Source organism: Etheostoma cragini, chromosome 10 (genome assembly GCF_013103735.1).
Source record: "Etheostoma cragini isolate CJK2018 chromosome 10, CSU_Ecrag_1.0, whole genome shotgun sequence".
Taxonomy (NCBI): Eukaryota; Metazoa; Chordata; class Actinopteri; order Perciformes; family Percidae; genus Etheostoma; species Etheostoma cragini.
The window spans coordinates 26,217,320-26,232,473 of record NC_048416.1 but is presented as its reverse complement, the minus strand read 5'-3'; the positions used below and the strand labels follow the sequence as shown (position 1 = coordinate 26,232,473).

Below are 15,154 nucleotides of genomic sequence, written 5' to 3'. Positions count from 1 at the left end.
GTATTGAATGTTGCTTTGTTTGGTGGTTGTTTTTAACGTGATTATGCACGGCAATGCATAGCTGCACACATTTTGGGTGAACTCCAGGGAGAACTTTTGGGCTCAATCAGGCCCACTTTATACTAGGGAGCTGGCAGAGTAAAGTCTGTTCAATATATGGTCTTACTGATTCAAACATTTGCTATTTAAAGTAAAGCTCCCCCGGTTAATGTCTAGATAAGTTCAAGTTTGCAGCACACATGTAAAGGGGGCTTGAGATATACTGTACACAAGAAATGAAATGGATTTTCCAAATAACACTACAATGATGATTTGAATGGAAAAACTCTGTACATATTCCTTGTGAGAGAAAATGGTCTCTGCTGCTCACAACTGGGCCAGACACAGATACTTAGACTTTTGGGAAGTAGGGCACCAATCAAAGCAGCAAATAACACACTAACTGCATATATCACAATACATGCCGACATCCCTTCAAAGCCTTTGAAAACTTTAAACCAGGGCGGACCATCAAGCTCCCCTGATGTTTGTGAACAACCACACTGCCAGTCAAGAATCTTGACTCTGTTTATGCCTCAAAGACAAGCACTTAGCATCCTACTGTGTCCATGTGGTGTTTTTCAAATCAACTGGGACTCCCTTTGGCTGGCAGTAAACCAAAACCATTCCTTATGCCCTCATCAGTCAAGTTCCTCGTTGTGACCTAGACATCCTATTCTTTCACCAGGGGACATAAGCTAGAGTTCACTGAGAAGGGAAATGGTGTGAAGGGGTAAACTCAGCTGCAGCACTTTAACTATAACGACTTTTATAGCCGTTTCTGACACCTTCGCTGTTGATCGGGATGGATCACCCTGGCCAACGCGACTACAAATGATCATGTGAGCACAGAGGGCATCGAGGAGGCATCCATCAAATCAAATGTGTCGTGAATTTTATTGATTATCTGCTATCGCTGCAATCCTTCACACATGTTGGGCTTGTGGTACAATGGCATGGGATGACAGAAAGGACCCTGGCCAGGAACACCAGTGGTAGAAGCTACTGTGACTTAATGCCTTTAACTTTCCATTTCTTCTTCTCCCGGCCAGCTCATACATCACCTTCCAAAGAAACGCAGAGAGGTGGGAAACAGCTGGCCTTTTAGACAGTGGCTACTTTATCCTCTGATGTTCAAACCAAGTAAAGAGGAGCTGGTGAAAGCTCACTAGCTCACCATAACCGCCGTTTATCCTATATTCACTATGACAACATGGATATTGGGAGCTTCTCACTGTGTGACAGCCTTGAGCCACAGCGCTCAGTGGAAGAAACAACAAAATGTCTTGGCCTGACATAAGGTCAAACAGATGAGCCAGTACTTGCACCAATCGATGCAAAGGAAAATGTTACAGTGGCCAAGACTGAGAACAAAGAGGACCAGATTAAAAGTTTACAGCCTTGCTAGTGATGGTAATGCCGATAGTTTTGTCTGACCTCATGGTTGTACTACATAAATGTCTACACCAAATCTCACAGCAATCCATCCAATAGTTGTTGAGATGTTTTAATTTGGACCAAAGTGGTGGGCCGATTGAAAGAAAAGGACACTGAATGTTAAGTCAGCAGCAGCTTTCAACTCCCATTTTTTGATGCATTTCACTGGCTGGAAATAAGTTTCAAAGTAAACGTTTTTCAACTAACTTAACCTGAAATCAAGCAGTGACCATTCTTATTAAGCTTTATAAATATGATCATCAAATGTGTCATGTAATTCTGCCATGATTTCTTTATCATTTTAGACCCATACAAGCAAATGGCTTATTTATATCAAAATTAAAAGAAAATATGTGTAAACGGAAAAGGAATATCAGAAAAGTAGCATTTTGTCCAAACAAGATGGATATATAGACTGTAGGGGAAGACCTTGTTCCTGGACGCTCACAATAAATAATAAATGAAAAAATCCAGTAGTCTACTCCTTTCTTCATCGAAGTTCTGCAGTAATTACTGAAATTATTTCTGTCTGGACGATGGCAGCCTTACAAAAGAAGAAAAAGTTGGCAGATGTATCTCAACACACGGCCAGTTCTGTGCAAATCAAACATTTGGAAATGTTTTTTTTGTATGTGTGCCAGTCACGTTTTACCTTCTTATTTTCTAATTTAAAGGAGCTGTACACAAAATACTGAAATGCAGCTATATTACTGGGCTGAATATTAAATCCAGCCCCTTCAAAACATTAAAACTCATTTAGAGGAATATCAGGCACCACTAAACGGATTGTTTCACTTGCCATGATAAGAAGTAGTTTTCAGTTCCTCCTGCATGTTCCGGAGCCTCTTAGCACACCATTAGCCTTGTATGAGGACTAAGGTAACGCGGCTGCTCGAGTTCTCACTAAAACCAAGAAAGTTGAACACATCACTGCAGTTCTAAAGTTCTTACACTGGCTTCCGGTGCCTCAAAGACTACATTTCAACATATTTCTGCTGGTTTGTGAAATCCCTAAACAGTTTAAGGCCAAAATACATTTCTGATCTGCTACTACACTATGAACCCCCCAGACCTCTCAGGTTGTCTGGGACAGGTCTCTTGCTGTCCCCAGAGTCAGAACTAAACAGGGGGAAGCAGCGTTCAGCTTCTATGCTGCACATATCTGGAACAAACTCCCAGAAAACTGCAGATCCGCTGCAACTCTCAGTTCTTAGAAAACAAGGTTGAAACTGTATGACAATCAGCGAGGGTAAGATCAAAATCAAATGACTTGATTAGACAGTGATTTGACTGTTCTGATGAACATGTCTAAACAGTTAAGTGATGAAAAGGATGTTTTTATCATTAATGTCGGCTGAAGTAAATATTGAAGTGAACTGACTAACTTTGGGATGTTTTTGTTAACAATTTTGAGATTAGGGGTGGTGGCCGTTCCAGGGGTATTTCTGAACGCGGGTGTGACATAGATTTTATGGTAAAAGCTACAAGAAACAGTTGGAGCTGTTCAAGATTTTGCAAAGTTTGCCGTGATTAAACTAAGCCTTATGGTGACGACTACATTGTATTGTAAAGACAAGTACTTCCACTCTTGGTTATGGGTAACCAGAGTACAAAGTCCCATGATCCTGCAGGGTCCGTGGTGGATGGATGAGATGTTAAAGACATATGGTTCTGCTTGTACAGAGCGACCTTAGTGGTCAACAAAGTTTGGGTTTTCACAAAATGGTTATTGCGCTCCGATAACGTGTGTGTGGCAGCGGCTTATACACTGTCCCATACTAGAAGCCGAAAATCTGCTATCTTATCTGCGTTCATATGTTTTTTTTTCAACTGTTTTTAAATGCTCTTTAATGTTTTATTTCTTATACTGCAATGTAACTTTTGTTTTTGTATTTATTTTGACTGTTTTTAACTGCTCTTTAGTGTTTAATGTAATGCTTTGCAACTTTTACCATTTTAATCGTTTAATGTAAAGCACTTTGAATTGCCCTGTTGCTAAAATGTGCTTTACAAATAAAGCTGCCTTGCCTTGCCTTGCCTTGCCTACAGTTAGTTTTTAAGTGACTTACTTCACAAAGCTTTTGGAAAACATCTCTTAAGCTATAGCTGGGGAAGTGTTAAGCAGCCAAGACTGATGACAAAGAGAGAAAAAAAATATACTCTTAAAATATTCAGTGCTGCACGCTATATATATCTATGGCTGAATGCAATGCTAAAAATTGGTTCACTTTTCAAGCAGCACGAGCCACTCTGACCTGCGTTTCCAAGGAGAAATCCTGCTAAACAAATACATAGAGTGCATAGAGTATTGTGGCACCGCTTTGAGACAGACAGACTACTCATGCTCATTTACACTCATTGAGAGAACATTAAATGCAGTTCTTGCGGCAATTTGTTTGGGCACCAAGACCCAGCTTCATGGTGGTTTGTCGTCACCTACATCTAACACGTCCCAACAACCCGTCTGTGAGAAGAAAAGTTACAGCTTCACACCACGTCGTAAAGGTCAGTACATATCGGAGGGCATCTCTCCATTGGGTTCTGCCCTGACATTAGCTATTTAACTATCCTTGTTTTTATTGCTTTCTGAATAAAAACAATGGCATTTGATGGAGTGCACGCTGACTTGATGTACAGGCCCTGTTGTAAAATGACTTGATGGGAAAGCTGAAGAAGGAAACCTCAGGACCTTATGGCACCAAGAGTCCCCACAGGCTGGCCATTTCCCATGATTCAAGATGACACTGCTTCAACTTTCCAGCCTTGCATCTCATTTTGCCATCCATTTTAATGAGTAGGGGTCACTTGATCCATTGTACTGATTTTAAGGATTTGCTTCCATCCACTTAGGTAAAAAAAATATTTCACCAGACAAATTTAACCCTTTAAGTAGTCAATGCTATAGAGAAGGTAAGGTTTATTAACGAGGGGTGCGACTATGTGGACTGCAGATAGTGTGACTAACCAAGACGAATTTGCACACTCACCATTCCCCTCGGTCATAAACCGATTAAGGTAAAAATTGTCATGCTATAAACATCCGCATCCTGATTGTGGTTTTTACAGTGGAAGAGGATAAATTGAGTCCACATGCATGTACAATTTATCTTTTATAGCAGCTTGTCATCAGGCCGAATAGATTGTCCTTCTGTTGCATATTCTTGTAAACAATAATCTTTCAAATTAAACCATTTAAAAGGTTATAACAATGATTGCAAGCAAATAATCAGAGTGACACATACTTGGAGTGGATATATTTTAAAGTTGTAGCTGAGACAATGATTGAGGAGGAGAAAAATGTTTCTATTGAGAGCTTCAATCATTTAACTCTGTTATTATAATCTGTGTTTTTATGTACAGTTACACATGTGTTGTACATTATACTGTACTTGTACTTTAGTAGTAGCATTAAAAAAGACTTTAACATCTCCCCGCCTACGTTTCAGAGTTAAACATTGCACTTGTAACTCCATTACATTTATTTGACTAATTACTAGTAACTTTGTATATGAATGTAAACAAAAAACTCTACCGTTATCTTATTTAAGCTGCATTATTCCGTTCTTCGTCCACGTATCTCAGTGACAAGTTTTCTAAATACATCAGTAAAAGTAATCATATCATACAATAATATAATGCTTAAAAAAGGCCATTCTGTCTGAGTATTTAGATTTTTATTTTAGACTTTTTATATACTTTCGAAGCAGGCTATATTTGACTGACAATTCTTTTTACTTATATTAAACCATTTTAAAAACACAACTAACTTTTACTTGTAATACAATGTTTGTTCAAGGTTGTGTTTCTTTTTTTCAGTACTTAAAGGATCTGAATATGCATTCTACGACTGCTCTTCACATATGGAAAAACATTTTAATGAAGTATGCATATAACCATGACATCTGTGCAAGACTTGTTTTCTATCATGTCAGTATGCATGAACTGAACATACTAACATAAGTCTTGGCATTTAACAAATAATCATGATACTTTAACGTTGGGTGAAAGATTCTCACTTTATTGTTTATGTTATTTTAGTGTTTAGTCGGACAGTCCAGGAAACGAAGGCTGGACAGTTTTCTCGCTAACATCTCTGCATCCCGTGTCTGCAAATGACTCCCAGGCGGCTATTCCTCCCCTGCAGCCTAGAGTGGGATTTACAACGAGATTATAGGGCTCCCCTTTGACCCCAGGGGCCGTGTTCAGCAAGATAAACTTTTTTCTTTACTAAAAAAAATAGACTTAGTTCAAGCTCCCTCCCTCTCTCCATCTATCCATCCACCGACTGCACCAAGAACAATGGCTTATTCTCCTGCGCCAGCGCTCCATTACGGGGCCTGTGGCTTGGCAGTGCAGCAGGCCTCAGATTTCAACCACATGTATTGCACTCAAATCAAAAGAGTCAGCCCTGGCAGTATGGCCACATAGCTGAGGGAGACACACAGAGAGAAAAAGTACAAGTTGAGAAGGGGAGGTGAGGAAAACAGGGAGGAGGACTGAGAAACAGAGGGAGAGAAAATAAAAGTGATGTAAAGAGTAAATATGTTGAGTGGACGGGAGAAAAGAAATATGGAGACAGTAGGAGTTAGAAAGAAAACTTGACGAGCAAACCAAGATTACGGCTATAGGGCCGTAAGGTCAGAACACACAGAGGTCAAGTCTCAAGGGAGCCATTTTGGAAGGCAGTGAGGGATAACCTTTCCTTATCCCTCGAGCTGGCTGTTCTCATTGAACTCATACTGTAATTTCCAAATGCCAAGGACAGTAGCACTTCAATGAAGTCTAAACACGTCAGCCACGCTCACCCCAGGCCGATTTGTATTCTTTAGGGAGGCTACAAATGTGTGCAAAGTCATCTGGGACCCCAAGGAAAAAAAAAAATCCCTCAAAGTTTACGAAGAGGTTAAAAAGCAGGCTGAAAATGAAAACACCGGGTGTTGCCAGTGTTTTCCAAATGATTGCTCAGTCGTCTGGCACTGAAGCCGGCGTCTGCTTGGGCCAGGGCCGATACATCTGTGTCTCGGAAGTTCACTGTCAAATGCAATTTGAACGTCAGAGGCGATCGTGAGGAAGAGAGAAACATCACAAATGTGTTAGGAAATGTGTTTTTTGCAATGATTTTTTCACTTCAAACAGGTTGACCTGGTATAGATACTTGGAAGCTGTTCGCCGTTTTGACGTTTGACATGATCTATCTCCTGTGATATCTACTGGCAGGATGTAGCTTCCATTTGCCTTTTTTCATGGAAAAAATACTGTACAAAGAGGTTATCACAGCATTAAGTACAGAAAAGCAGCTTTCCTGTGGGAAAAGAGACTTCATTATCTAAGTACTTAATCTAACTAAATTGAACACACAAATTGCAGCGACACAGAAGTCCTCTATGTGAGGGCAGTTCTGTGGGAAAAGAAAAGTGCATTTGGGGACAGCCAAGGTTGTGTTTAAGGTGAGCGTGAGCACGTTAAGTCTTGTCCTGAGCGCTGTGGTTGTTTGAAAACAGTGGACAGTGCCTGGAGGGAGCAGAGGGACATTTGGCAACCGCCTTATGAGGTAAACTGCAGTTCTAATTGGAGCTAAATCAACCTGACACCCCAACAGATGTTCCAAAATCTCAGGAGACCCTGTTTCCAATTTGACATAATTTTCTCTCACTTCTTTTCACTGCTGCTAATCCTAATTTCTTTATTCCAGCTAGCAGAAACTGATGGATTCCCAAGCACTAATTTTTCAGACTTAACTCGTTTGAATTGGGGTTGAAGGTGAATGGCAACATTGGGGGGCAAGTCCATTGATGCATAATCAGAGGGGTGGGAGAGGATAAAGGCGTTCACTCAGTCAGTGTCCTCTACTTTGACAATTTCTTGTAAATGGCGAGCATCTGTAGCTATGAAAATCCATGTTATCCGGACATGTTTGTTTGATTCCAAGCCATTTGATGTCAAGCTGGATTTGTTTGGATAAAATGTGTCAGCAAGTCCTGGCCATCCTCTCTCCTTATGGTGGTTTTTTATTTTTTTATTTGTCATTTCTGTTTTGTTGCACTCACTTTCTGGGATGTGTGGCTGTTGCCCCCAAACAGCTGGTGGGGGGGGGGGGGGGGGGGGGGGGGGGGGGGGGGGGGGGGGGGGGGGGGATACAAGCCACAAAACAAAAACTGGAACCTGTATCTTTTCTGTGAATTTATATAGGTGCATCTCTGGTTTTCAATAAAAATACATGTAAAAAAATGTGTCAGCAAAACAAATTGTACTCAAAGTTCATGTCCTCCAAGTTGTAGGTTTGCTCCATAAATCTGGTCAAAGCTCAGTGCAAATAAAGCACATCTGTTTTGGTTGAATCTAAATCAAACGTAATTTGCAGGCAAGATAATATAAAGAGCAGTGGTCCTTGATCGTGGAGTTCAAACGTTTCACCCAAACCTTTCTCTGTGAACCTCAAAGTAAGCAATGAGGATGTCAAGCGTGTGTATGAGAAATAAATTACAAGGTTACAAGACAGTTTGTCGGTCAGTGGCAGCCGTCCTGTTCTCACAGTGCTTATGTTGCCAGCAAGTTTGAGACATATGGAGACGAAGATCAAGTTAAGAGTTCTTAGCCAAGTAATAACACAAGTGTTTACTAAGTGAAGATTTACACATCACTTAATTAAATGCACCACACAAACTAGTGCTAACGTAGACATTAATTAAGTGAGCTAAGTGGAAAACCTTGGGTTAGCATGCTTATATAAACTGTACATAACTCACTCACACAAAACTTTATTTTTTGTTATAAATACCTTGTGTTCAGAGCTAATTAGCACATTTTATTATGTACAACACTGTTAACCATATCAAATTCTCTATTACTAAAGATTATACGCTGCGCCAATGGTATGAAACTGTATACACCTCCTGTATAAACCTCCTGGATACTAAATGGGCATGGCCTTGTTGGAGTGAAGTGAACGTAATGTGAATGGATTATATTTGCATAAACTATTATTTTCTGTTAGATAATTATACAGCTAAAAGCCAAATTTAAATTTACAAACTTGCAATGAGAGATGTCATGAGGTATGAGAGATAAGAGATGACAGGTCTGAGACAAAGTGAAATTTCCGCTGATCTGTCCATCTGAAAAATGCCATTTTAGTGTCAGCACGTTCTGGAGATATGTGGCTTGTGAAGAATGGGTCAAGTATTTACTTTATAATTACTGGTGACTATGTGGTGAAAGAATCATCATAATCAGTGTTCATGTTAAGTTCTTCCATTGGAATCAATACACTCAGGACCTGCCACTAGTCTCCTAAAGAGGCGTGGCCTTGGAGGACAACACGTGTCAAAACACACAAACACAGGAAATTACTCTGAGTTGGGGGGGGTCTTGGTTCTAAACCGTCTATGCTACCAACTATGATGTTGACAATGGTAGCAATATGCCTGCTTAGGATCCGCCTCTAAAATTTGCTTTGATCACAAACACACAGTAAGGGCCCTATTTTAACGATCTAAGCGCATGGCGCAGGTGCGTGTCCAAATCTACTTATTCTAGTTTGCAAATTGACAACTGCATTGGTCTTAAAATAGCAAAGGCACTTGAGTTGGGCTTTGCGCCACGCTGCACCGGGTGCAAGAAAGGGCACTTCTTTTTGTTGGACGTTATTTTACGGCTAGTCTGGCTTTGCCAGACCCTTCTCCAATGCGCGCTGAAGGAGGGTCTGGTTACTCCACATAGCAGGCGGGGATGGGAGGAAAACGTGCTCTGGTTTAATGGAATTTCTTAAAACCAATCGCAATTGTCATGGGCTGTGACAAACTCCGCAAAGAGCCGCTGCAAAATAGTGAGAGAGACTTAGTTTTGGACAGAGAGTCTAGCTATCTGTCTCTATTTACCACTCAGAGACCTAAGGAGCAGGTAATAATAGTCCAACGAATGTAAAATTCCAAATCAAAGAAAGCAGAAGGAAACGGAAACACATGCTTCAGGTGGAATTTCCAGCTGCACGGAAGCAATCCCGGAAGTGGAATGTAAAGGATATAGACTATGTTACAGCTTGTGATGCTATGCTGACTGCTTTTGATTCAAAAGCATCATAAATCAAGTTCCATTAGTGCAACTCATTTTAGTAAGCCACTAGCTTGAAACTACCTTGTAGCTAGCTTCCCATAGCTAGTACAACCCAATCCTGACCTCCAAACTCCAAACAAAAGACTGAATATGTTTCCTCATGTTAGTACATAACATATAACATAATATGAAATATTCTACATACAGTCTAGAGTCACAGCATGAAGGACCAAATCTAGGCCTATTACATAACCATTTGTTTGATTTCAAATGAATCTCTGGGAAGGATAAACTGAATCTCATTGATCTCTGATATTCAATGAAACACAATCCATCGACAAACTGAATCCTCTTTTGTGTCTCATCGTCCCAACAGTTGGCCTGTTGAGTCTGTGCTGCTGTGTAGATGACAGGGAAATCCCAATCTGCTGTTTATCTTCAGCAGTAATATGTTATGTCTTCAGCAAGTGGCCAGTGACAGTCTGCACTACACTTCTGTAAAGGGATTCGACTGGCAAATCTCCCCCTTACCCCTTGACTTTTCCTTATTTTCCAAGCCGGCCACATCATTTAGGACTGTAAAACTGGTTACAGTTTAACATGCTTGGTAAATCTCCAAGTCAGACTACCGAGCGTTTACTCCTGACAGGCCTTGACCACACCTGTGCTGTTCAAACAACTCTGAGTTATTTAGTATTCTGCGGATGTTTCACACCAATGAAAAATATTCATAAAACCTATTTAAAATGTCCTCGTGTTTCAGTACTGTACAGTGTAAAACAGTAGGGCTTTGTGTCGATGTGTGAAAAAGCGAACATTAACATTAAATGGTTACCGGCTAAAGTTCATCTTGGGAGTCTACATTTTTCCCTAAACAAAGAGTTAAATGTGTGTAATAGCCAGATGAGGGCACACTGACAGATTCAATTAGGGAGCTTTTTAAGAGTTGTGTAATATTTGCAGTGTTTCTGACAATCTTCCACCCCTTTCTGACTGATTTAATAATCTGAATTATGTCTTTTCGTTTTGCCAGGGCCTAATGGCAAGCTAGCACAGCTGGGGTTCCTGTTAAAGGCCCTTTGCCTGAGCAAAAACTAACAAGAGAGGTATTTACATTAAGATCTCTGGTAGAGTACTTCTCCATGTGGCACAAAGGCCTGACAGTGAGAGAAGTGGCCTTGTCGTCAGAAGAAGGCCTGTTTGAATGCAAGAAGCAGCTGGTAAAGCAACAATACCCCCTGTTTCTTCACCCTTCAAGTGCTCTTGTGCAGGGCACCCCTAGCATGGCTCCATTAGACATGCTCATTGGCATGAGACTGAAGTAAAAGAGCAGCTGCTCCCATGTATTAATACCGGCTATCCCGGGTCACTGCTGAAAATCAAGTGTTCATTCAAATTAGTCAAAAAAGAAATAATTTCATAGTTATGCATTTGCAACCGTGGCAGTTATGGTCATGAAAGATTAACTTAGAATAACTAAATAGTAATACACAAGTAGGCCTAATTTGTACGTAATGCTGCATGTTCACGGAAGGCTTGTATCATGTGGATGCGCGGACAGTTTTGTTGTCACTACTACGCAAAATGGATGAAAGTTTGAACAAAGTCTACTTTTTATCTATCTGTGTTAAGTATCCAGTCATGGCTTCGTCACCTACACCACATCTATGACATCCCATTGTGTGTTTCTTATTGTTTACATCCTATTTCAGTTCCCTGTAAAAGAAAGGTACAATCTTACTAAATTAAAAGGCGCTGTGTATAAATTCCATTTCTGGCCCTTTCTTTGTTGAATTTGCAAGCTTGGTATTTTTCCTCAGTGTCTACAGCGGTCTGTTCTAAAGCACAGGTAACAAGTGCTAGGACTAGGTGGAGAGATTATATCTCCAACCTGGCCTGGGAACCCCTGGGATCCCATAGTCGGAGTTGGTTAATGTGGTTCGGGAAAAGGAATTTGGGGTCCCCTTCTGGAGCTGCTGCCCCCGCGACCCAATACAGGATAAGTGGTCGAAGATAGATAGATGGATGGATGGATGGATGGATAGATGGGTGGATGGATGGAGGTAACAGGTGAATATTTTTGGGTGCTTTGGGTGGTTGGATACCTGTGCTACAAAAACAGCAGCCAAACCCCTGAGCAGCCGTGAAACATTCAGCAGCAGCAGCCTCAAATATGTTCTTCATTTCTGCTTTACGGTAACTGAATTCAATGTTTGGAGCCGCATTCGTTTACCTCCTGGTGTCCTTAATGAGACCTTTAGACAGAATGGTATTTGCTTGGAGGCATCGGCATACAATAACATCACTCTCTCTGTATACCTGAACACGGCAAAGCATGACTCCCCCTGTGCTCTTTCCCCCAACATTTAGGCCATGTTTCATAGGGGAACTTAGACAAACTCGCTGCACATGGCAACGTGTCGACTGAGGAGGAATAACGTAGGCGAGTCCAGTTTCAAATTCCTGACCACTTGTCCTGAACTCCACAGCAGACGTCCCTCATGAACAAAGGATGCGATGACAAAATAAATACAGCAGGAGTCCAATGAGTGTATTTAGGTTATAAGGCCTGAAGAAACACATCAGTATACACAAACACTGCTTTACGCTAACTACTCCCCAGATGAAGAAATAATAATAATAATGATGATGATGATGAACTTTGTTTGTACAGCAGGTTTTCAAAAGTAATTTAAAAAATGTTGTGCAGAACGAAACAAGACGTCATGTGGAAATGAGTGAAATGTAGAATGAAATGTTTGGTTCGTTACAGAAAAATCATTTTTATCTTGAAATCTCGCAGAAACAAGTCTTAATTACTTTCCCAGGTGGGGTCATGTATTAAATTTGTTTATTTACTGGACGCTCTGCCCCGTAAATTTCTACGTGACGCCCATGGCTTGAACTGATGAATATTTGCCATTGATTTCCATGACTTTTGAGCAAAAAAACGTTAATAATTAGCCAATGAATGGAGCTAAAGAAAAGTTACAGCTCATTTATTGCAGACATCTAAATCAGGGGCCACCAGCACGCCGGCTTAATAGCACCAACAAAGCTTTTTAATGGTGTTATTTTCAAATTAAGTGTTCATAAAATAAGTACAGGTTATTAAGGCATTGGGCAGCCAGTTGCTGCTTGGCAGGCGGTGGGCTGTATATAAACAATGCACAGGGCAATTATTTTAGGTGTGCTTATTAAAAAGGCCACAGATGTGCTTCATACTAATCACTGTGGTTATGCTACCCTCCATTTTCTCCTCATTTTGTTTTTCTCCTCCCTGTTTTTTTCAGATGAATATGGGCCGAGTGCTCCGTGTAGTTGCCACTGTCTATTATTCCACGTGTGTCTCATTCTCGATTAAGTGAAATAAAACTACTAAAGTATGCTTAATTCAAATACTTGACAGGAACTGCACTCTAAGGTAAACAACACTGCTGCCAAAGCTAAATCCTAGAAAACAACTACATGGTTTTATGGCAACTTCTATTTAGTTGTGTTTCTCTTTCACAGGATGCCCTGTGTAATAACATCTGTAGATGTTGTGTCATTCTGTGTGTTTCAAGTTTTTCAGTACTTTTCTGCAAAAGCAATCGGCCATGTTTGGGACAAATAGAGTTGGACCTTGAATTTTGATATACTACCTGTGATAACAGCGGGGTTCTTTATAATTTATAGCGTTCCAGCTTTAAAATTCAAACAACTTTAGGTTTTATTTCAGGCTTTTTGATGTTGTGTCATCTGTATTTTTGCATCTTTAGTTTTGTTCAGTGCTATGACATTCTTTAAAATAGTGCAGCGTATAAACATACTGTGAATTGATGTGTTGTTTAGGCGCGACTGTTTAAAGCAAAGCAATTTATCATCACTTTTCACCTTCATACATTATTATTTAGGTACAATAATGTGCTTACAGGACTTTGCAGTGGAAAGCCCCTACATTCTATATTCTGTTGATTAGATCAGGTTGATTTACTTTCAGCTCAGTTGCTAGAAAAACAGTTTCAGTTGTTCTTGATGAAAGAAATACGGTCCAAAAGTCATTTATTGGCTGTGAAACCTCTGAATGTGTAGTTTTGTTTTTCTTGGGGATAAGTATTTCTCAGGTTTAAAGTTACATCCAAAACATATTTTTTTAAAGCAGTTACAAACTCTATGAGCTCTGTAAAGCACCAGTTTGAACATTGAACCAAAGGTTTTCCCTTTTCATGTTGTAATACAGTGATTAGTTGAATGCTTACTGTCTGAAATTGGCCACTGGAGCTGCACGTGATAAAAATCAATGTACACAATGTTGCAATCTGATGAAAACTGTTGAAACCAACAGCCTGACAAGCGGACCCACATCAAGATGTTGGGTCAGGGGAAGCATAGGCAGGGCTCAATCCAAGGGGCAAGATAAACGGTTGTCTTTCAAATTCCCTTAGCACGCATAGCGCTGCAACCAACCAGGGTAACTTTTACCATATCCGGCTGGCAAAACTCAGAAAATTCCTTTTTTAAGAATGACTTCAGTGCTTACTACTTACTACTCTGGAAGACTTGGACGTCTTCCAGAGTCGCGCCAAAGCCGATTCAAAGGCTGCTGTTCGCCTGCAGCAGCAGCCATCTTCGTTTTTTAGTTTTTGTCTGTTTTCATGCTTTTGTCTTGTTTTCATGCTTTTGTCTGTTTTCATGCTTTTGTCTGTTTTCATGCTTTTTTCTTTTTGTATTATTGTCTCTCGGATATTGTTGTGTTTACACTTGTTAGAGCACTTTGTAACTTGTTTTTGAAAAGTGTTCTACAATAAAGATTGTTGTTATTATTATTATAATCATCTTCTTTAAATAGCAGGGAATTCACGCGGAATCGTCGCAACCCTGCCGTCCTGATGTGAAGCCCGCCCACTGACTCTATACGTGATGTGAGTGGCCTGACCAGAATTTGTTTTTTCCAGCTCTCAAGCCAACGGAGAGTTGCTAGACCGACCCTAGCTGCAGATTCCATTTGCTGCCGCTAGGGTGCGTCTAGACTTCCAGGCTAAGAAACTAACCATTAAAAGACAGAAAACAAAGTGTGTGAGGGAAAACTTTTTCTCCAGCTTCCAGATGAATTAATGAGGTGAAGGAATGAACAGACAATAAGCCATATTCTAAATTATTCATAATCATTTTGAAATGCTTCTATGTAATATCACTTTTAGTTCTGGGAAAAACTCAACTGTACAACAATATAGTATTTTTCCTATCAATCCATCTGTTGCTACACATCTAACACAAACTAGCCCAAGTTTTAATATAATGTAATGGATTTTACCAGGTGAAAGCACCTTCCTGTTGTTTGCTTGTAAGCTCATTGACAGGAAGTAGAGCTAAATGTCACTGTCAATGTCAGGAGAATGCAGAAATCACGGCACAAATCTTTACACTTCACTTTGTGCAACAGTTGGGTTTTGATTGGCATCTCTATCAACACAAGTTCAAGGGTTAAAACATCAGAAACTTTAGCTGGTACTGTCAGAGTTATCATGTTAGTGTGAGGGATAGGTGAAGAAAGTCTGTTTCTAACTCCTTAGTGCTAATTGTTTTTACCTAAGGTGCAGTAAATTCTTGTCAGGTCTAAGATGTAAAAGCATAAGAAAACATT

The 15,154-nt window shown here is 40.2% G+C and overlaps 1 long non-coding RNA gene across 1 annotated transcript; it reads left to right on the top strand.

Moving 5' to 3' along the window:
* The first annotated feature begins 14,104 nt into the window (after positions 1-14,104).
* Positions 14,105-14,507, top strand: LOC117952191. The gene is made up of 2 exons (XR_004658336.1): positions 14,105-14,141; positions 14,408-14,507. It is a non-coding gene; the product is annotated as an uncharacterized LOC117952191 (long non-coding RNA).
* The last annotated feature ends 647 nt before the right edge of the window (positions 14,508-15,154 follow it).